The sequence below is a fragment of the Heterodontus francisci genome, chromosome 25 (genome assembly GCF_036365525.1).
Source record: "Heterodontus francisci isolate sHetFra1 chromosome 25, sHetFra1.hap1, whole genome shotgun sequence".
Classification (NCBI taxonomy): Eukaryota; Metazoa; Chordata; class Chondrichthyes; order Heterodontiformes; family Heterodontidae; genus Heterodontus; species Heterodontus francisci.
Genome location: NC_090395.1, coordinates 7,404,006 through 7,427,796, shown reverse-complemented (window position 1 = coordinate 7,427,796; position 23,791 = coordinate 7,404,006).

The window sequence follows — 23,791 nt, the reverse complement described above, 5'->3', positions numbered from 1 at the left end:
TGAAACATCTTCCTCACACACTGAAACCTCTTCAGCACACACTGAAACCACTTCCCCACACACTGAAACCCCTTCCCCACACACTGAAACCCCTTCCCCACACACTGAAACCTCTTCCCCACACACTGAAACCTCTTCCCCACAGACTGAAACCGTTCCCAACACACTGAAACCCCTTCCTCACACACTGAAACCCCTTCCTCACACACTGAAACCCCTTCCTCACACACTGAAACCCCTTCCCCACGCACTGAAAACTCTTCCACACACACTGAAACCTCTTCCCCACACACTGAAACCTCTTCCCTACACAGTGAAACCTCTTCCCTACACACTGAAACTCCTTCCCCACGCACAGAAACCTCTTCCACACACACTGAAACATCTTCCCCAAACGCTGAAACTACTTCCACACCCACTGAAACCCATCCCCACACACTGAAACCCCTTCCTCACACACTGAAACCTCTTCCACGCAAACTGAAACCCCTTCCCCACACACGGAAACCTCTTCCGCACACACTGAATCCTCTTCCCCACACACTGAAACCTCTTCGCCACAGACTGAAACCCTTCCCCACACACTGAAACCTCTTCCTCAGACACTGAAACAGCTTCCCCTCGCACTGAAACCTCTTCCACACACACTGAAACCTCTTCCGCACACACTGAAACCTCTTCCCCACACACTGAAAGCTCTTCCCCACACAATGAAACCCCTTCCCCGCACACTGAAACCTCTTCCCCACACACTGAATCCCCTTCACCACACACTGAAACCTCTTCCCCACACACTGAAACCTCTTCCCCACACACTAAAACGTTTTCCCCAAAGACTGAAACCCATTCCCCACAATCTGAAACCTCTTCCCCACACACTGAAACCTCTTCCCCACACACTGAAACCCCTTCCCCATACACTGAATCCCATCCCCACACACTGAAACCCCTTCCCCACACACTGAACCCATCCCCACACTCTGAAACCCTTCCCCACACACTGGAACCTCTTCCCACACACTGAAACCTCTTTGCCACAGACTGAAACCCTTCCCCTCAAACTGAAACCTCTTCCCCACACACTGAAAACTCTTCCACACAAAGGGAAACCTCTTCCCCACACACTGAAACCTCTTCCCCACACACTGATAGCTCTTCCCCACAGACTGAATCCCTTTCCCACACACTGAAACCTCTTGCCCACACACTGAAACCCCTTCCCCACGCACTGAAACCTCTTCCACACACAGTGAAACCTCCTCCCCACACACTGAAACCTCTTCCCCACACAGTGAAACTCCTTCCCCACGCACTGAATCCTGTTGCACACACACTGAATCCCTTCCCCACAAGCTGAGACTTCTTACACACCCACTTGAAAAACATTCCCACACACTGAAACCCCTTCCACACACACTGAAACCTATTCCGCACACACTGAAACCCCTTCCCCACACAGAAACCCCTTCCACACGCACTGTATCCCCTTCCCCGCACACTGAAACCCCTTCCCCACACACTGAAACCCCTTCCCCACACACTGAAATCCCTTCCCCACACACTGAAACCCCTTCCACACACACTGAAACCCCATCCCCACATACTGAAACATCTTCCCCACACACTGAAACCGCTTCACCACGCACTGAAAACTTTCCCCACACACTGAAACCTCTTCCCCACACACTGAAACCTCTTCCCCACACACTGGAACCGATCCCCACACACTGAAAACTCTTCCCCACACACTGAAACCTCTTCCCCACACGCTGAAACCGGTCCCTACACACTGAAACCCATCCCCACACACAGAAACCTCTACCCCACACACTGAAACCTCTTCCCCACACACTGAAAACCTTCCCCACACACTGAAATCCATCCCCACAAACTTGAACCTCTTCCCCACACACTGAAACCTCTTCCCCACACACTGAAACCCATCCCCACACACTGAAACCTCTTCCCCATGCACAAAAACCCCTTCCCCAAACACTGAAACTTATCCCCACACACTGAAACCTCTTCCCCACGCACTGAAACCTCTTTCCCCCACACTGAAACCCATCCCCTCACACTGAAACCTCTTCATCACACACTGAAACCGCTTCCCCAAAGACTGGAACCCCTTCCCCACACTCTGAAACCTCTTCCCCACACTCTGAAACCTCTTCCCCACACACTGAAACCTCTTCCCCACTCACTGAAACCACTTCCCCACACACTGAAACCCCTTCCCCACACACTGAAGTCTCTTTCGCACACACTGAATCCCCTTCACCACACACTGAAACCCCTTCCCCACAAACTGAAACCTCTTCCCCACGCACTGAAACCCCTTCCCCACAGGCTGTAACCACTTCGCCGCACACTGAAACCTCTTCCCCACAGACTGAAACATCTTGCACACACACTGAAACCCCTTATCCACAGACTGAAACCCCTTCCCCACACTCTGAAACCTCTTCCTCACACACTGAAACCTCTTCCTCACACACTGAAACCTCTTCAGCACACACTGAAACCACTTCCCCACACACTGAAACCCCTTCCCCACACACTGAAACCCCTTCCCCACACACTGAAACCTCTTCCCCACACACTGAAACCTCTTCCCCACAGACTGAAACCGTTCCCCACACACTGAAACCTCTTCCCCACACACTGAAAATCCTTCCCCACGCACTGAAAACTCTTCCACACACACTGAAACCTCTTCCCCACACACTGAAACCTCTTCCCCACACACTGAAACTCCGTCCCCACGCATTGAAACCTCTTCCACACACACTGAAACATCTTCCCCACACACTGAAAACTCTTCCCCAAACGCTGAAACTTCTTCCACACAAACTGAAACCCCTTCCCCACACACGGAAACCTCTTCCGCACACACTGAAACACCTTCCCCACGCACTGAAACATTTCCCTACGCACTGAAACCCATCCCCACACACTGAAGCCTGTACCCCACACACTGAAACCTCTTCCCCACACACTGAAACCTCTTCCCCACACACTGAAAACCTTCCCCACACACTGAAAACCTTCCCCACACACTGAAACCCCTTAACCACACACTGAAACCCATCCCCACACACTGAAATCTCTTCCCCACACACTGAAACCCCTTCCCCACACACTGAAACCCATCCCCACACACTGAAACCTCTTCCCCACACACAGAAACCCCTTCCCCACGCACTGAAACCCCTTCCCCACGCACTGAAACCTCTTCTGCACACACTGAAACCCCTTCCCCACACGCTGAAACTCCTACCTCACACACTGAAACCCCTTCCACACACACTGAAACTCCTTCCCCGTACACTGAAACCCCTTCCCCACACGCTGAAACCCCTTCCCCACACGCTGAAACCCTTTCCACACACACTGAAACCTCTTCCACATGCACTGAAACCCCTTCCGCACACACTGAAACCCATCCCCACACACTGAAACCCATCCCCACACACTGAAACCATTCCCCACACAATGAAACACATCCCCACACACTGAAACCTCTTCCCCACAAAATGAAACCACTTCCCCACACACTGAAACACATCCCCCACACTGAAATCACTTCCCCACACACAGAAACCCCTTCCCCACACACAGAAACCCATTCCCCACACACTGAAACCGATCCCCACACACTGAAACCTCTTCCCCACACACTGAAACCCCTTCCCCACACACTGAAACCCATCCCCACACACTGAAACCTCTTCCCCACACACTGTAAGCTATTCCCCACAGACTGAAACGCTTACCCACACACTTAAACCTCATGCCCACACACTTAAACCTCATGCCCACACACTGAAACCCCTTCCCCACGCACTGAAACCTCTTCCACACACAGTGAAACCTCTTCCACACACAGTGAAACCTCTTCCACACACAGTGAAACTCTTTCCCCACGCACTGAAACCTCTTCCACACACACTGAAACCCCTTCCCCAGACAGAAACCCCTTCCACACGAACTGTATCCCCTTCCCCGCACAATGAAACCCCTTCCCCACACACTGAAACCCCTTCCACACACACTGAAACCCCATCCCCACACACTGAAACCCCTTCCCCACACACTGACACCCCTTCCCCACACTCTGAAACCTCTTCCTCACACACTGAAAACTCTTCAGCACACACTGAAACCTCTTCCCCACACACTGAAACCTCTTCCCCACACACTGAAACCTCTTCCCCACACACTGAAACCTCTTCCCCACAGACTGAAACCGTTCCCCACACACTGAAACCTCTTCCCCACACACTGAAAACTCTTCCACACACACTGAAACCTCTTCTCCACACACTGAAACCTCTTCCCCACACACGGAAACCCCTTCCTCACACACTGAAACCTCTTCCACACAAACTGAAACCCCTTCCCCTCACACGGAAACCTCTTCCGCACACACTGAAACACCTTCCCCACGCACTGAAACATTTCCCTACGCACTGAAACCCATCCCCACACACTGAAACCTGTATCCCACGCACTAAAACCTCTTCCCCACACACTGAAAACCTTCCCCACATACTGAAACCCCTTCCCCAAAGACTGAAACCCCTTCCCCAAAGACTGAAACCCCTTAACCACACACTGAAACCCATCCCCACACACTGAAATCTCTTCCCCACACACTGAAACCTCTTCCCCACACACTGAAACCCATCCCCACACACTGAAACCTCTTCCCCACACACTGTAAGCTCTTCCCCACAGACTGAAACCCTTACCCACACACTGAAACCACTTCACCACACACTGAAAACCCTTCCCCACGCACTGAAACCTCTTCTGCACGCACTGAAACTCCTTCCCCGTACACTGAAACCCTTCCCCACACGCTGAAACCCCTTCCCCACACGCAGAAAACCCTTTCCACACACACTGAAACCTCTTCCACATGCACTGAAACCCCTTCCGCACACACTGAAACCCATCCCCACACACTGAAACCCATCCCCACACACTGAAACCATTCCCCACACAATGAAACACATCCCCACACACTGAAACCTCTTCCCCACAAAATGAAACCACTTCCCCACACACTGAAACACATCCCCCACACTGAAATCACTTCCCCACACACTGAAACCCCTTCCCCACACACAGAAACCCCTTCCCCACACACTGAAACCGATCCCCACACTCTGAAACCTCTTCCCCACACACTGAAACCCCTTCCCCACACACTGAAACCCATCCCCACACACTGAAACCTCTTCCCCACACACTGTAAGCTATTCCCCACAGACTGAAACGCTTACCCACACACTTAAACCTCATGCCCACACACTGAAACCCCTTCCCCACGCACTGAAACCTCTTCCACACACAGTGAAACCTCTTCCACACACACTGAAACCTCTTCCCCACACAGTGAAACTCTTTCCCCACGCACTGAAACCTCTTCCACACACACTGAAACCCCTTCCCCAGACAGAAACCCCTTCCACACGAACTGTATCCCCTTCCCCGCACAATGAAACCCCTTCCCCACACACTGAAACCCCTTCCACACACACTGAAACCCCATCCCCACACACTGAAACCCCTTCCCCACACTCTGAAACCTCTTCCTCACACACTGAAACCTCTTCAGCACACACTGAAACCTCTTCCCCACACACTGAAACCTCTTCCCCACACACTGAAACCTCTTCCCCACACACTGAAACCTCTTCCCCACAGACTGAAACCGTTCCCCACACACTGAAACCTCTTCCCCACACACTGAAACCCATTCCCCAAGCACTGAAAACTCTTCCACACACACTGAAACCTCTTCTCCACACACTGAAACCTCTTCCCCACACACGGAAACCCCTTCCTCACACACTGAAACCTCTTCCACACAAACTGAAACCCCTTCCCCACACACGGAAACCTCTTCCGCACACACTGAAACACCTTCCCCACGCACTGAAACATTTCCCTACGCACTGAAACCCATCCCCACACACTGAAACCTGTATCCCACGCACTAAAACCTCTTCCCCACACACTGAAAACCTTCCCCACATACTGAAACCCCTTCCCCAAAGACTGAAACCCCTTCCCCAAAGACTGAAACCCCTTCCCCAAAGACTGAAACCCCTTAACCACACACTGAAACCCATCCCCACACACTGAAATCTCTTCCCCACACACTGAAACCTCTTCCCCACACACCGAAACCCCTTCCCCACAAACTGAACACGATCTCCACACACGGAAACATCTTCCCCACACACTGAAACCCCTTCCCCACACACTGAAACCCATCCCCACACACTGAAACCTCTTCCCCACACACTGTAAGCTCTTCCCCACAGACTGAAACCCTTACCCACACACTGAAACCACTTCACCACACACTGAAAACCCTTCCCCACGCACTGAAACCTCTTCTGCACGCACTGAAACCCCTTCCCCACACGCTGAAACTCCGACCTCACACACTGAAACCCCTTCCACACACACTGAAACCCCTTCCACACACACTGAAACTCCTTCCCCGCACACTGAAACCCCTTCCCCGCACACTGAAACCCCTTCCCCGCACACTGAAACCCTTCCCCACACTCTGAAACCCCTTCCCCACACGCTGAAACCCTTTCCACACACACTGAAACCTCTTCCACATGCACTGAAACCCCTTCCGCACACACTGAAACCCATCCCCACACACTGAAACCCATCCCCACACACTGAAACCATTCCCCACACAATGAAACACATCCCCACACACTGAAACCTCTTCCCCACAAAATGAAACCTCTTCCCCACAAAATGAAACCTCTTCCCCACAAAATGAAACCTCTTCCCCACACACTGAAACCCTTTCCACACACACTGAAAACTCTTCCACATGCACTGAAACCCCTTCCGCACACACTGAAACCCATCCCCACACACTGAAACCCATCCCCACACACTGAAACCATTCCCCACACAATGAAACACATCCCCACACACTGAAACCTCTTCCCCACAAAATGAAACCTCTTCCTCACAAAATGAAACCTCTTCCAACACACTGAAACACATCCCCCCACACTGAAATCACTTCCCCACACACAGAAAACACTTCCCCACACACTGAAACCTCTTCCCCACACACTGAAACCTCTTCCCCACACACTGGAACCGATCCCCACACACTGAAAACTCTTCCCCACACGCTGAAACCTCTTCCCCACACGCTGAAACCTGTCCCTACACACTGAAACCCATCCCCACACACAGAAACCTCTACCCCACACACAGAAACCTCTACCCCACACACTGAAACCTCTTCCCCACACACTGAAAACCTTCCCCACACACTGAAATCCATCCCCACAAACTTGAACCTCTTCCCCACACACTGAAACCTCTTCCCCACACACTGAAACCCATCCCCACACACTGAAACCTCTTCTCCATGCACAAAAACCCCTTCCCCAAACACTGAAACCTATCCCCACACACTGAAACCTCTTCCCCACGCACTGAAACCTCTTTCCCCCACACTGAAACCCATCCCCTCACACTGAAACCTCTTCATCACACACTGAAACCGCTTCCCCAAAGACTGGAACCCCTTCCCCACACTCTGAAACCTCTTCCCCACACTCTGAAACCTCTTCCCCACACACTGAAACCTCTTCCCCACTCACTGAAACCACTTCCCCACACACTGAAACCCCTTCCCCACACACTGAAGTCTCTTTCGCACACACTGAATCCCCTTCACCACACACTGAAACCCCTTCCCCACAAACTGAAACCTCTTCCCCACGCACTGAAACCCCTTCCCCACAGGCTGTAACCACTTCGCCGCACACTGAAACCTCTTCCCCACAGACTGAAACATCTTGCACACACACTGAAACCCCTTATCCACAGACTGAAACCCCTTCCCCACACTCTGAAACCTCTTCCTCACACACTGAAACCTCTTCCTCACACACTGAAACCACTTCCCCACACACTGAAACCCCTTCCCCACACACTGAAACCTCTTCCCCACACACTGAAACCTCTTCCCCACACACTGAAACCTCTTCCCCACAGACTGAAACCGTTCCCCACACACTGAAACCTCTTCCCCACGCACTGAAAACTCTTCCACACACACTGAAACCTCTTCCCCACACACTGAAACCTCTTCTCCACACACTGAAACTCCGTCCCCACGCATTGAAACCTCTTCCACACACACTGAAACATCTTCCCCACACACTGAAAACTCTTCCCCAAACGCTGAAACTTCTTCCACACAAACTGAAACCCCTTCCCCACACACGGAAACCTCTTCCGCACACACTGAAACACCTTCCCCACGCACTGAAACATTTCCCTACGCACTGAAACCCATCCCCACACACTGAAGCCTGTACCCCACAAACTGAAACCTCTTCCCCACACACTGAAAACCTTCCCCACACACTGAAAACCATCCCCACACACTGAAACCCCTTAACCACACACTGAAACCCCTTAACCACACACTGAAACCCATCCCCACACACTGAAATCTCTTCCCCACACACTGAAACCCCTTCCCCACACACTGAAACCCATCCCCACACACTGAAACCTCTTCCCCACACACTGAAACCCCTTCCCCACGCACTGAAACCCCTTCCCCACGCACTGAAACCCCTTCCCCACGCACTGAAACCTCTTCTGCACACACTGAAACCCCTTCCCCACACGCTGAAACTCCTACCTCACACACTGAAACCCCTTCCACACACACTGAAACTCCTTCCCCGCACACTGAAACCCTTCCCCACACGCTGAAACCCCTTCCCCACACGCTGAAACCCTTTCCACACACACTGAAACCTCTTCCACATGCACTGAAACCCCTTCCGCACACACTGAAACCACTTCCGCACACACTGAAACCCATCCCCACACACTGAAACCCATCCCCACACACTGAAACCATTCCCCACACAATGAAACACATTCCCACACACTGAAACCTCTTCCCCACAAAATGAAACCACTTCCCCACACAATGAAACACATCCCCCCACACTGAAATCACTTCCCCACACACTGAAACCCCTTCCACACACACAGAAACCCCTTCCCCACACACTGAAACCGATCCCCACACACTGAAACCTCTTCCCCACACACTGAAACCCCTTCCCCACACACTGAAACCCATCCCCACACACTGAAACCTCTTCCCCACACACTGTAAGCTATTCCCCACAGACTGAAACGCTTACCCACACACTTAAACCTCATGCCCACACACTGAAACCCCTTCCCCACGCACTGAAACCTCTTCCACACACAGTGAAACCTCTTCCACACGCACTGAAACCTCTTCCCCACACAGTGAAACTCTTTCCCCACGCACTGAAACCTCTTCCACACACACTGAAACCCCTTCCCCAGACAGAAACCCCTTCCACACGAACAGTATCCCCTTCCCCGCACAATGAAACCCCTTCCCCACACACTGAAACCCCTTCCACACACACTGAAACCCCATCCCCACACACTGAAACCTCTTCCCCACACTCTGAAACCTCTTCCCCACACTCTGAAACCTCTTCCTCACACACTGAAACCTCTTCAGCACACACTGAAACCACTTCCCCACGCACTGAAACCTCTTCCCCACACACTGAAACCTCTTCCCCACACACTGAAACCTCTTCCCCACAGACTGAAACCGTTCCCCACACACTGAAACCTCTTCCCCACACACTGAAACCCATTCCCCAAGCACTGAAAACACTTCCACACACACTGAAACCTCTTCCCCACACACTGAAACCTCTTCCCCACACACTGAAACCCCTTCCTCACACACTGAAACCTCTTCCACACAAACTGAAACCCCTTCCCCACACACGGAAACCTCTTCCGCACACACTGAAACACCTTCCCCACGCACTGAAACATTTCCCTACGCACTGAAACCCATCCCCACACACTGAAACCTGTATCCCACGCACTAAAACCTCTTCCCCACACACTGAAAACCTTCCCCACATACTGAAACCCCTTCCCCAAAGACTGAAACCCCTTCCCCAAAGACTGAAACCCCTTAACCACACACTGAAACCCATCCCCACACACTGAAATCTCTTCCCCACACACTGAAACCTCTTCCCCACACACCGAAACCCCTTCCCCACAAACTGAACACGATCTCCACACACGGAAACATCTTCCCCACACACTGAAACCCCTTCCCCACACACTGAAACCCATCCCCACACACTGAAACCTCTTCCCCACACACTGTAAGCTCTTCCCCACAGACTGAAACCCTTACCCACACACTGAAACCACTTCACCACACACTGAAAACCCTTCCCCACGCACTGAAACCTCTTCTGCACGCACTGAAACCCCTTCCCCACACGCTGAAACTCCGACCTCACACACTGAAACCCCTTCCACACACACTGAAACTCCTTCCCCGCACACTGAAACCCCTTCCCCGCACACTGAAACCCTTCCCCACACGCTGAAACCCCTTCCCCACACACTGAAAACTCTTCCACATGCACTGAAACCCCTTCCGCACACACTGAAACCCATCCCCACACACTGAAACCCATCCCCACACACTGAAACCATTCCCCACACAATGAAACACATCCCCACACACTGAAACCTCTTCCCCACAAAATGAAACCTCTTCCTCACAAAATGAAACCTCTTCCAACACACTGAAACACATCCCCCCACACTGAAATCACTTCCCCACACACAGAAAACACTTCCCCACACACAGAAAACACTTCCCCACACACAGAAACCCCTTCCCCACAGACTGAAACCCCTTCCCCACACACTGAAACCGATCCCCACACACTGAAACCTCTTCCCCACACACTGAAACCTCTTCCACACACAGTGAAACCTCTTCCCCACACACTGAAACCTCTTCCCCAGACACTGAAACTCCTTCCCCACGCACTGAATCCTGTTCCACACACACTGAATCCCTTCCCCACACGCTGAGACTTCTTACACACCCACTGAAAACCATTCCCACACACTGAAACCCCTTCCACACACACTGAAACCTCTTCCCCTCACACTGAAACCCCTTCCCCACACAGAAACCCCTTCCACACGAACTGTATCCCCTTCCCCGCACACTGAAACCCCTTCCCCACACACTGAAACCTCTTCACAACACACTGAAACCGCTTCACCACGCACTGAAAACCTCCCCCACACACTGAAACCTCTTCCCCACACACACAAACAACTTCCCCACACACTGAAACCGATCCCCACATACTGAAACCTCTTCCCCACACACTGAAACCTCTTCCCCACACGCTGAAACCTGTCCCTGCACACTGAAACCCATCCCCACACACAGAAACCTCTTCCCCTCAAACTGAAACCTCTTCCCCACACACTGAAAACTTTCCCCATACACTGAAACCTCTTCCCCACAGACTGAAACCGTTCCCCACACACTGAAACCTCTTCCTCACACACTGAAAATCCTTCCCCACGCACTGAAAACTCTTCCACACACTGAAACCTCTTCCCCACACACTGAAACTCCGTCCCCACGCATTGAAACCTCTTCCACACACACTGAAACATCTTCCCCACACACTGAAAACTCTTCCCCAAACGCTGAAACTTCTTCCACACCCACTGAAACCCATCCCCACACACTGAAACCCCTTCCTCACACACTGAAACCTCTTCCACACACACAGAAACACCTTCCCCACGCACTGAAACATTTCCCTACGCACTGAAACCCATCCCCACACACTGAAACATGTACCCCACACACGGAAACCTCTTCCCCACACACTGAAAACCTTCCCCACACACTGAAATCCCTTCCCCAAAGACTGAAATCTCTTCCCCACACACTGAAATCTCTTCCCCACACACTGAAATCTCTTCCGCACACACTGAAACCCCTTCCCCACACACTGTAACCCATCCCCACACACTGAAACCTCTTCCCCACACACTGTAAGCTCTTCCCCACAGACTGAAACCCTTACCCACACACTGAAACCCTTACCCACACACTGAAACCTCTTCCCCACACACTGAAACCCCTTCCCCACGCACTGAAACCTCTTCTGCACACACTGAAACCCCTTCTGCACACACTGAAACCCCTTCCCCACACGCTGAAACTCCGACCTCACACACTGAAACCCCTTCCACACACACTGAAACTCCTTCCCCGCACACTGAAACCCTTCCCCACACGCTGAAACCATTCCCCACACAATGAAACACATCCCCACACACTGAAACCTCTTCCCCACAAAATGAAACCTCTTCCCCACACACTGAAACACATCCCCCCACACTGAAATCACTTCCCCACACACTGAAACCTCTTCCACACACACTGAAACCTCTTCCCCACACACTGAAACCTCTTCCCCACACACTGAAACCCCTTCCCCACACACTGAAACCCATCCCCACACACTGAAACCTCTTCCCCAAACACTGTAAGCTATTCCCCACAGACTGAAACCCTTACCCACACACTTAAACCTCATGCCCACACACTGAAACCTCTTCCCCACGCACTGAAACCTCTTCCACACACAGTGAAACCTCTTCCCCACACATTGAAACCTCTTCCCCACACAGTGAAACTCATTCCCCACGCACTGAATCCTGTTCCACAAGCACTGAATCCCTTCCCCACACGCTGAGACTTCTTACACACCCACTGAAAACCATTCCCACACACTGAAACCCCTTCCCCACACTCTGAAACCTCTTCCCCACACACTGAAACCTCTTCCCCACTCACTGAAACCACTTCCCCACACACTGAAACCCCTTCCCCACACACTGAAGTCTCTTTCGCACACACTGAATCCCCTTCACCACACACTGAAACCCCTTCCCCACAAACTGAAACCTCTTCCCCACGCACTGAAACCCCTTCCCCACAGGCTGTAACCACTTCGCCGCACACTGAAACCTCTTCCCCACAGACTGAAACATCTTGCACACACACTGAAACCCCTTATCCACAGACTGAAACCCCTTCCCCACACTCTGAAACCTCTTCCTCACACACTGAAACCTCTTCCTCACACACTGAAACCACTTCCCCACACACTGAAACCCCTTCCCCACACACTGAAACCCCTTCCCCACACACTGAAACCTCTTCCCCACACACTGAAACCTCTTCCCCACACACTGAAACCTCTTCCCCACAGACTGAAACCGTTCCCCACACACTGAAACCTCTTCCCCACGCACTGAAAACTCTTCCACACACACTGAAACCTCTTCCCCACACACTGAAACCTCTTCTCCACACACTGAAACTCCGTCCCCACGCATTGAAACCTCTTCCACACACACTGAAACATCTTCCCCACACACTGAAAACTCTTCCCCAAACGCTGAAACTTCTTCCACACAAACTGAAACCCCTTCCCCACACACGGAAACCTCTTCCGCACACACTGAAACACCTTCCCCACGCACTGAAACATTTCCCTACGCACTGAAACCCATCCCCACACACTGAAGCCTGTACCCCACAAACTGAAACCTCTTCCCCACACACTGAAAACCTTCCCCACACACTGAAAACCATCCCCACACACTGAAACCCCTTAACCACACACTGAAACCCCTTAACCACACACTGAAACCCATCCCCACACACTGAAACCCATCCCCACACACTGAAATCTCTTCCCCACACACTGAAACCCCTTCCCCACACACTGAAACCCATCCCCACACACTGAAACCTCTTCCCCACACACTGAAACCCCTTCCCCACGCACTGAAACCCCTTCCCCACGCACTGAAACCCCTTCCCCACGCACTGAAACCTCTTCTGCACACACTGAAACCCCTTCCCCACACGCTGAAACTCCTACCTCACACACTGAAACCCCTTCCACACACACTGAAACTCCTTCCCCGCACACTGAAACCCTTCCCCACACGCTGAAACCCCTTCCCCACACGCTGAAACCCTTTCCACACACACTGAAACCTCTTCCACATGCACTGAAACCCCTTCCGCACACACTGAAACCACTTCCGCACACACTGAAACCCATCCCCACACACTGAAACCCATCCCCACACACTGAAACCATTCCCCACACAATGAAACACATCCCCACACACTGAAACCTCTTCCCCACAAAATGAAACCACTTCCCCACACAATGAAACACATCCCCCCACACTGAAATCACTTCCCCACACACTGAAACCCCTTCCACACACACAGAAACCCCTTCCCCACACACTGAAACCGATCCCCACACACTGAAACCTCTTCCCCACACACTGAAAGCCCTTCCCCACACACTGAAACCCATCCCCACACACTGAAACCTCTTCCCCACACACTGTAAGCTATTCCCCACAGACTGAAACGCTTACCCACACACTTAAACCTCATGCCCACACACTGAAACCCCTTCCCCACGCACTGAAACCTCTTCCACACACAGTGAAACCTCTTCCACACGCACTGAAACCTCTTCCCCACACAGTGAAACTCTTTCCCCACGCACTGAAACCTCTTCCACACACACTGAAACCCCTTCCCCAGACAGAAACCCCTTCCACACGAACAGTATCCCCTTCCCCGCACAATGAAACCCCTTCCCCACACACTGAAACCCCTTCCACACACACTGAAACCCCATCCCCACACACTGAAACCTCTTCCCCACACTCTGAAACCTCTTCCCCACACTCTGAAACCTCTTCCTCACACACTGAAACCTCTTCAGCACACACTGAAACCACTTCCCCACACACTGAAACCTCTTCCCCACACACTGAAACCTCTTCCCCACACACTGAAACCTCTTCCCCACAGACTGAAACCGTTCCCCACACACTGAAACCTCTTCCCCACACACTGAAACCCATTCCCCAAGCACTGAAAACACTTCCACACACACTGAAACCTCTTCCCCACACACTGAAACCTCTTCCCCACACACTGAAACCCCTTCCTCACACACTGAAACCTCTTCCACACAAACTGAAACCCCTTCCCCACACACGGAAACCTCTTCCGCACACACTGAAACACCTTCCCCACGCACTGAAACATTTCCCTACGCACTGAAACCCATCCCCACACACTGAAACCTGTATCCCACGCACTAAAACCTCTTCCCCACACACTGAAAACCTTCCCCACATACTGAACCCCTTCCCCAAAGACTGAAACCCCTTCCCCAAAGACTGAAACCCCTTAACCACACACTGAAACCCATCCCCACACACTGAAATCTCTTCCCCACACACTGAAACCTCTTCCCCACACACCGAAACCCCTTCCCCACAAACTGAACACGATCTCCACACACGGAAACATCTTCCCCACACACTGAAACCCCTTCCCCACACACTGAAACCCATCCCCACACACTGAAACCTCTTCCCCACACACTGTAAGCTCTTCCCCACAGACTGAAACCCTTACCCACACACTGAAACCACTTCACCACACACTGAAAACCCTTCCCCACGCACTGAAACCTCTTCTGCACGCACTGAAACCCCTTCCCCACACGCTGAAACTCCGACCTCACACACTGAAACCCCTTCCACACACACTGAAACTCCTTCCCCGCACACTGAAACCCCTTCCCCGCACACTGAAACCCTTCCCCACACGCTGAAACCCCTTCCCCACACGCTGAAACCCTTTCCACACACACTGAAAACTCTTCCACATGCACTGAAACCCCTTCCGCACACACTGAAACCCATCCCCACACACTGAAACCCATCCCCACACACTGAAACCATTCCCCACACAATGAAACACATCCCCACACACTGAAACCTCTTCCCCACAAAATGAAACCTCTTCCTCACAAAATGAAACCTCTTCCAACACACTGAAACACATCCCCCCACACTGAAATCACTTCCCCACACACAGAAAACACTTCCCCACACACAGAAAACACTTCCCCACACACAGAAACCCCTTCCCCACAGACTGAAACCCCTTCCCCACACACTGAAACCGATCCCCACACACTGAAACCTCTTCCCCACACACTGAAACCTCTTCCACACACAGTGAAACCTCTTCCCCACACACTGAAACCTCTTCCCCAGACACTGAAACTCCTTCCCCACGCACTGAATCCTGTTCCACACACACTGAATCCCTTCCCCACACGCTGAGACTTCTTACACACCCACTGAAAACCATTCCCACACACTGAAACCCCTTCCACACACACTGAAACCTCTTCCCCTCACACTGAAACCCCTTCCCCACACAGAAACCCCTTCCACACGAACTGTATCCCCTTCCCCGCACACTGAAACCCCTTCCCCACACACTGAAACCTCTTCACAACACACTGAAACCGCTTCACCACGCACTGAAAACCTCCCCCACACACTGAAACCTCTTCCCCACACACACAAACAACTTCCCCACACACTGAAACCGATCCCCACATACTGAAACCTCTTCCCCACACACTGAAACCTCTTCCCCACACGCTGAAACCTGTCCCTGCACACTGAAACCCATCCCCACACACAGAAACCTCTTCCCCTCAAACTGAAACCTCTTCCCCACACACTGAAAACTTTCCCCATACACTGAAACCTCTTCCCCACAGACTGAAACCGTTCCCCACACACTGAAACCTCTTCCTCACACACTGAAAATCCTTCCCCACGCACTGAAAACTCTTCCACACACTGAAACCTCTTCCCCACACACTGAAACTCCGTCCCCACGCATTGAAACCTCTTCCACACACACTGAAACATCTTCCCCACACACTGAAAACTCTTCCCCAAACGCTGAAACTTCTTCCACACCCACTGAAACCCATCCCCACACACTGAAACCCCTTCCTCACACACTGAAACCTCTTCCACACACACAGAAACACCTTCCCCACGCACTGAAACATTTCCCTACGCACTGAAACCCATCCCCACACACTGAAACATGTACCCCACACACGGAAACCTCTTCCCCACACACTGAAAACCTTCCCCACACACTGAAATCCCTTCCCCAAAGACTGAAATCTCTTCCCCACACACTGAAATCTCTTCCCCACACACTGAAATCTCTTCCGCACACACTGAAACCCCTTCCCCACACACTGTAACCCATCCCCACACACTGAAACCTCTTCCCCACACACTGTAAGCTCTTCCCCACAGACTGAAACCCTTACCCACACACTGAAACCCTTACCCACACACTGAAACCTCTTCCCCACACACTGAAACCCCTTCCCCACGCACTGAAACCTCTTCTGCACACACTGAAACCCCTTCTGCACACACTGAAACCCCTTCCCCACACGCTGAAACACCGACCTCACACACTGAAACCCCTTCCACACACACTGAAACTCCTTCCCCGCACACTGAAACCCTTCCCCACACGCTGAAACCATTCCCCACACAATGAAACACATCCCCACACACTGAAACCTCTTCCCCACAAAATGAAACCTCTTCCCCACACACTGAAACACATCCCCCCACACTGAAATCACTTCCCCACACACTGAAACCTCTTCCACACACACTGAAACCTCTTCCCCACACACTGAAACCTCTTCCCCACACACTGAAACCCCTTCCCCACACACTGAAACCCATCCCCACACACTGAAACCTCTTCCCCAAACACTGTAAGCTATTCCCCACAGACTGAAACCCTTACCCACACACTTAAACCTCATGCCCACACACTGAAACCTCTTCCCCACGCACTGAAACCTCTTCCACACACAGTGAAACCTCTTCCCCACACATTGAAACCTCTTCCCCACACAGTGAAACTCATTCCCCACGCACTGAATCCTGTTCCACAAGCACTGAATCCCTTCCCCACACGCTGAGACTTCTTACACACCCACTGAAAACCATTCCCACACACTGAAACCCCTTCCACCCACACTGAAACCTCTTCCACACACACTGAAACCCCTTCCCCAGACAGAAACCCCTTCCACACGAACTGTATCCCCTTCCCCGCACACTGAAACCCCTTCCCCACACACTGAAACCCCTGCCACACACACTGAAACCCCATCCCCACACACTGAAACCCCTTCCCCACACTCTGAAACCTCTTCCTCACACACTGAAACCTCTTCAGCACACACTGAAACCACTTCCCCACACACTGAAACCCCTTCCCCACACACTGAAACCTCTTCCCCACACACTGAAACCTCTTCCCCACACACTGAAACCTCTTCCCCACAGACTGAAACCGTTCCCCACACACTGAAACCCCTTCCCCACACACTGAAACCCCTTCCCCACACATTGAAACCCCTTCCCCACGCACTGAAAACTCTTCCACACACACTGAAACCTCTTCCCCACACACTGAAACCTCTTCCCCACACACTGAAACTCCGTCCCCACGCATTGAAACCTCTTCCACACACACTGAAACATCTTGCCCACACACTGAAAACTCTTCCCCAACGCTGAAACTTCTTCCACACCCACTGAAACCCATCCCCACACACTGAAACCCCTTCCTCACACACTGAAACCTCTTCCACACAAACTGAAACCCCTTCCCCACACACGGAAACGTCTTCCGCACACACTGAAACACCTTCCCCACGCACTGAAACATTTCCCTACGCACTGAAACCCATCCCCACACACTGAAACCTGCACCCCACACACTGAAACCTCTTCCCCACACACTGAAAACCTTCCCCACACACTGAAACCCCTTCCCCAAAGACTGAAACCCCTTAACCACACACTGAAACCCAACCCCACACACTGAAATCTCTTCCCCACACACTGAAACCCCTTCCCCACACTCCGAAACCCCTTCCCCACAAACTGAACACGATCTCCACACACGGAAACATCTTCCCCACACACTGAAACCACTTCCCCACACACTGAAACCCATCCCCACACACTGAAACTTCTTCCCCACACACTGTAAGCTCTTCCCCACAGACTGAAACCCTTACCCACACACTGAAACCTCTTCCCCACACACTGAAACCCCTTCCCCACGCACTGAAACCTCTTCTGCACACAATGAAACCCCTTCCCCACACGCTGAAACTCCGACCTCACACACTGAAACCCCTTCCACAGACACTGAAACCCCTTCCCCGCACACTGAAACCCCTTCCCCACACGCTGAAACCCCTTCCCCACACGCTGAAACCCCTTCCCCACACGCTGAAACCCCTTCCCCGCACGCTGAAACCCCTTCCCCACACGCTGAAACCCCTTCCCCACACGCTGAAACCCTTTCCACACACACTGAAACCTCTTCCACATGCACTGAAACCCCTTCCGCACACACTGAAACCCCTTCCGCACACACTGAAACTCCTTCCGCACACACTAAAACCCATCTCCACGCACTGAAACCCATCCCCACACACTGAAACCATTCCCCACACACTGAAACACATCCCCACACACTGAAACCTATTCCCCACAAAATTAAACCTCTTCCCCACACACTGAAACACATCCTCCCACACTGAAATCACTTCCCCACACACTGAAACCCCTTCCCCACACACAGAAACCCCTTCCCCACACACAGAAAACCCTTCCCCACACACTGAAACCGATCCCCACACACTGAAACCTCTTCCCCACACACTGAAACCCCTTCCCCACACACTGTAAGCTATTCCCCACAGACTGAAACCCTTACTCACACACTTAAACCTCATGCCCACACACTGAAACCCCTTCCCCACGCACTGAAACCTCTTCCGCACACAGTGAAACCTCTTCCACACACAGTGAAACCTCTTCCACACACAGTGAAACCTCTTCCCCACACACTGAAACCTCTTCCCCACACAGTGAAACTCCTTCCCCACGAACTGAATCCTGTTCCACACACACTGAATCCCTTCCCCACACGCTGAGACTTCTTACACACCCACTGAAAACCATTCCCACACACTGAAACCCCTTCCACACACACTGAAACCTCTTCCCCACACACTGAAACCCCTTCCCCACACTGAGACCCCTTCCCCACACAGAAACCCCTTCCACACGAACTGTATCCCCTTCCCCGCACACTGAAACCCCTTCCCCACACACTGAAACCCCTTCCACACAGACTGAAACCCCATCCCCACACACTGAAACCTCTTCCAAACACACTGAAAACGCTTCACCACGCACTGAAAACCTCCCCCACACACTGAAACCTCTTCCCCACACACTGAAACAACTTCCCCACACACTGAAACCGATCCCCACATACTGAAACCTCTTCCCCACACACTGAAACCTCTTCCCCACACGCTGAAACCTGTCCCTGCACACTGAAACCCATCCCCACACACTGAAACCTCTTCCCCTCACACTGAAACCTCTTCCCCACACACTGAAAACTTTCCCCATACACTGAAACCCTTCCCCACACACTGAAACCCATCCCCACACACTGAAACCTCTTTCCCATGCACTGAAACTCCTTCCCCACACACTGAAACCTATCCCCACACACTGAAACCTCTTCCCCACGCACTGAAACCTCTTCCCCACACACTGTAAACTCTTCCCCACAGACTGAAACCCTTACCCACACACTGAAACCTCTTCCCCACACACTGAACCCCCTTCCCCACACGCTCAAACTCCGACCTCACACACTGAAACCCCTTCCACACACACTGAAACTCCTTCCCCGCACACTGAAACCCCTTCCCCACACACTGAAACCCTTCCCCACACGCTGAAACCCCTTCCCCACAAGCTGAAACCCTTTCCACACAAACTGAAACCTCTTCCACATGCACTGAAACCCCTTCCGCACACACTGAAACCCATCCCCACACACTGAAACCCATCCCCACACACTGAAACCCATCCCCACACACTGAAACCCATCCCCACACACTGAAACCATTCCCCACACAATGAAACACATCCCCACACACTGAAACCTCTTCCCCACAAAATGAAACCTCTTCCCCACACACTGAAACACATCCTCCCGCACTGAAATCACTTCCCCACACACTGAAACCCCTTCCCCACACACAGAAACCCCTTCCCCACACACTAAAACCGATCCCCACACACTGAAACCTCTTCCCCACACACTGAAACCCCTTCCCCACACACTGTAAGCTATTCCCCACAGAGTGAAACCCTTACCCACACACTTAAACCTCATGCCCACACACTGAAACCCCTTCCCCACGCACTGAAACCTCTTCCACACACAGTGAAACCTCTTCCCCACACACTGAAACCTCTTCCTCACACAGTGAAACTCCTTCCCCACGCACTGAATCCTGTTCCACACACACTGCATCCCTTCCCCACACGCTGAGACTTCTTACACACCCACTGAAAACCATTCCCACACACTGAAACCCCTTCCACACACACTGAAACCTCTTCCCCACACACTGAAACCCCTTCCCCTCACACTGAAACCCCTTCCCCACACACTGAAACCCCTTCCACACACACTGAAACCCCATCCCCACACACTGAAACCCCATCCTCACACACTGAAACCTCTTCCCAACACACTGAAACCGCTTCACCACGCACTGAAAACCTCCCCCACACACTGAAACCTCTTCCCCACACACTGAAACCTCTTCCCCACACGCTGAAACCTGTCCCTGCACACTGAAACCCATCCCCACACACAGAAACCTCTTCCCCTCACACTGAAACCTCTTCCTCACACACTGAAAACTTTCCCCATACACTGAAACCATTCCCCACACACTGAAACCCATCCCCACACACTGAAACCTCTTCCCCATGCACTGAAACTCCTTCCCCAAACACTGAAACCTATCCCCACACACTGAAACCTCTTCCCCACGCACTGAAACCTCTTCCCCACACACTGAAACCCATCCCCACACACTGAAACCTCTTCCCAACACACTGAAACCACTTCCCCACAACTGAAACCTCTTCCCCACACACTGAAACCTCTTCACCACACACTGAAACCCCTTCCCCACACAATGAAAACCCCTTCCCCACACACTGAAACCTCTACCCCACAAACTGAAACCCCTTCCCCACACACTGAAACCGATCCCCACACGCTGAAACAACTTCCCCACACACTGAAACAACTTCCCCACACACTGAAACCTCTTCCCCACACACTGAAACCCATCCCCACACACTGAAACCTCTTCTCCACGCACTGAAACCTCTTCCCCAAAGACTGAAACCCCTTCCCCACACTCTGAAACCTCTTCCCCACACTCTGAAACCTCTTCCCCACAGACTGAAACCGTACCCCACACTCTGAAACCTCTTCCCCACACTCTGAAACCCCTTCCCCACGCACTGAAAACTCTTCCACACACACTAAAACCTCTTCCCCACACACTGAAACCTCTTCCCCACACGCTGAAACCTCTTCCCCACACGCTGAAACCAGTCCCTACACACTGAAACATATCCCCACACACAGAAACCTCTACCACACACACTGAAACCTCTTCCCCACACTCGGAAAACCTTCCCCACACACTGAAATCCATCCCCACACACTGAAACCTCTTTCCCACACACTGAAACCTCTTCCCCACACACTGAAACCTCTTCCCCACACACTGAAAACTTTCCCCATACACTGAAAACTTTCCCCATACACTGAAACCCTTCCCCACACACTGAAACCCATCCCCACACACTGAAACCTCTTCCCCATGCACTGAAACCCCTTCCCCAAACACTGAAACCTATCCCCACACACTGAAACCTCTTCCCCACGCACTGAAACATCTTCCCCACATACTGAAACCCATCCCCACACACTGAAACCTCTTCCCCACACACTGAAACCACTTCTCCACAGACTGAAAACACTTCCCCACAACTGAAACCTCTTCCCCACACACTGAAACCCCTTCCCCACACAATGAAACCCCTTCCCCACACACTGAAACCTCTACCCCTCAAACTGAAACCCCTTCCCCACACACTGAAAACGATCCCCACACGCAGAAACCTCTTCCCCACACACAGAAACAACTTCCCCACACACTGAAACCCCTTCCCCACACACTGAAACCCATCCCCACACACTGAAACCTCTTCTCCACGCACTGAAACCACTTCCCCAAAGACTGAAACCCCTTCCGCACACTCTGAAACCTCTTCCCCACACACTGAAACCTCTTCCCCACACACTGAAACCACTTCCCCACACACTGAAACCCCTTCCCCACACACTGAAGCCTCTTTCGCACACACTGAATCCCCTTCACCACACACTGAAACCCCTTCCCCACAAACTGAAACCTCTTCCCCACACACTGAAACCCATCCCCACACACTGAAACCATTCCCCACACACTGAAACCCATCCCCACACACTGAAACCTCTTCCCCATGCACTGAAACTCCTTCCCCAAACACTGAAACCTATCCCCACACACTGAAACCTCTTCCCCACGCACTGAAACCTCTTCCCCACACACTGAAACCCATCCCCACACACTGAAACCTCTTCCCAACACACTGAAACCACTTCCCCACAACTGAAACCTCTTCCCCACACACTGAAACCTCTTCACCACACACTGAAACCCCTTCCCCACACAATGAAAACCCCTTCCCCACACACTGAAACCTCTACCCCACAAACTGAAACCCCTTCCCCACACACTGAAACCGATCCCCACACGCTGAAACAACTTCCCCACACACTGAAACAACTTCCCCACACACTGAAACCTCTTCCCCACACACTGAAACCCATCCCCACACACTGAAACCTCTTCTCCACGCACTGAAACCTCTT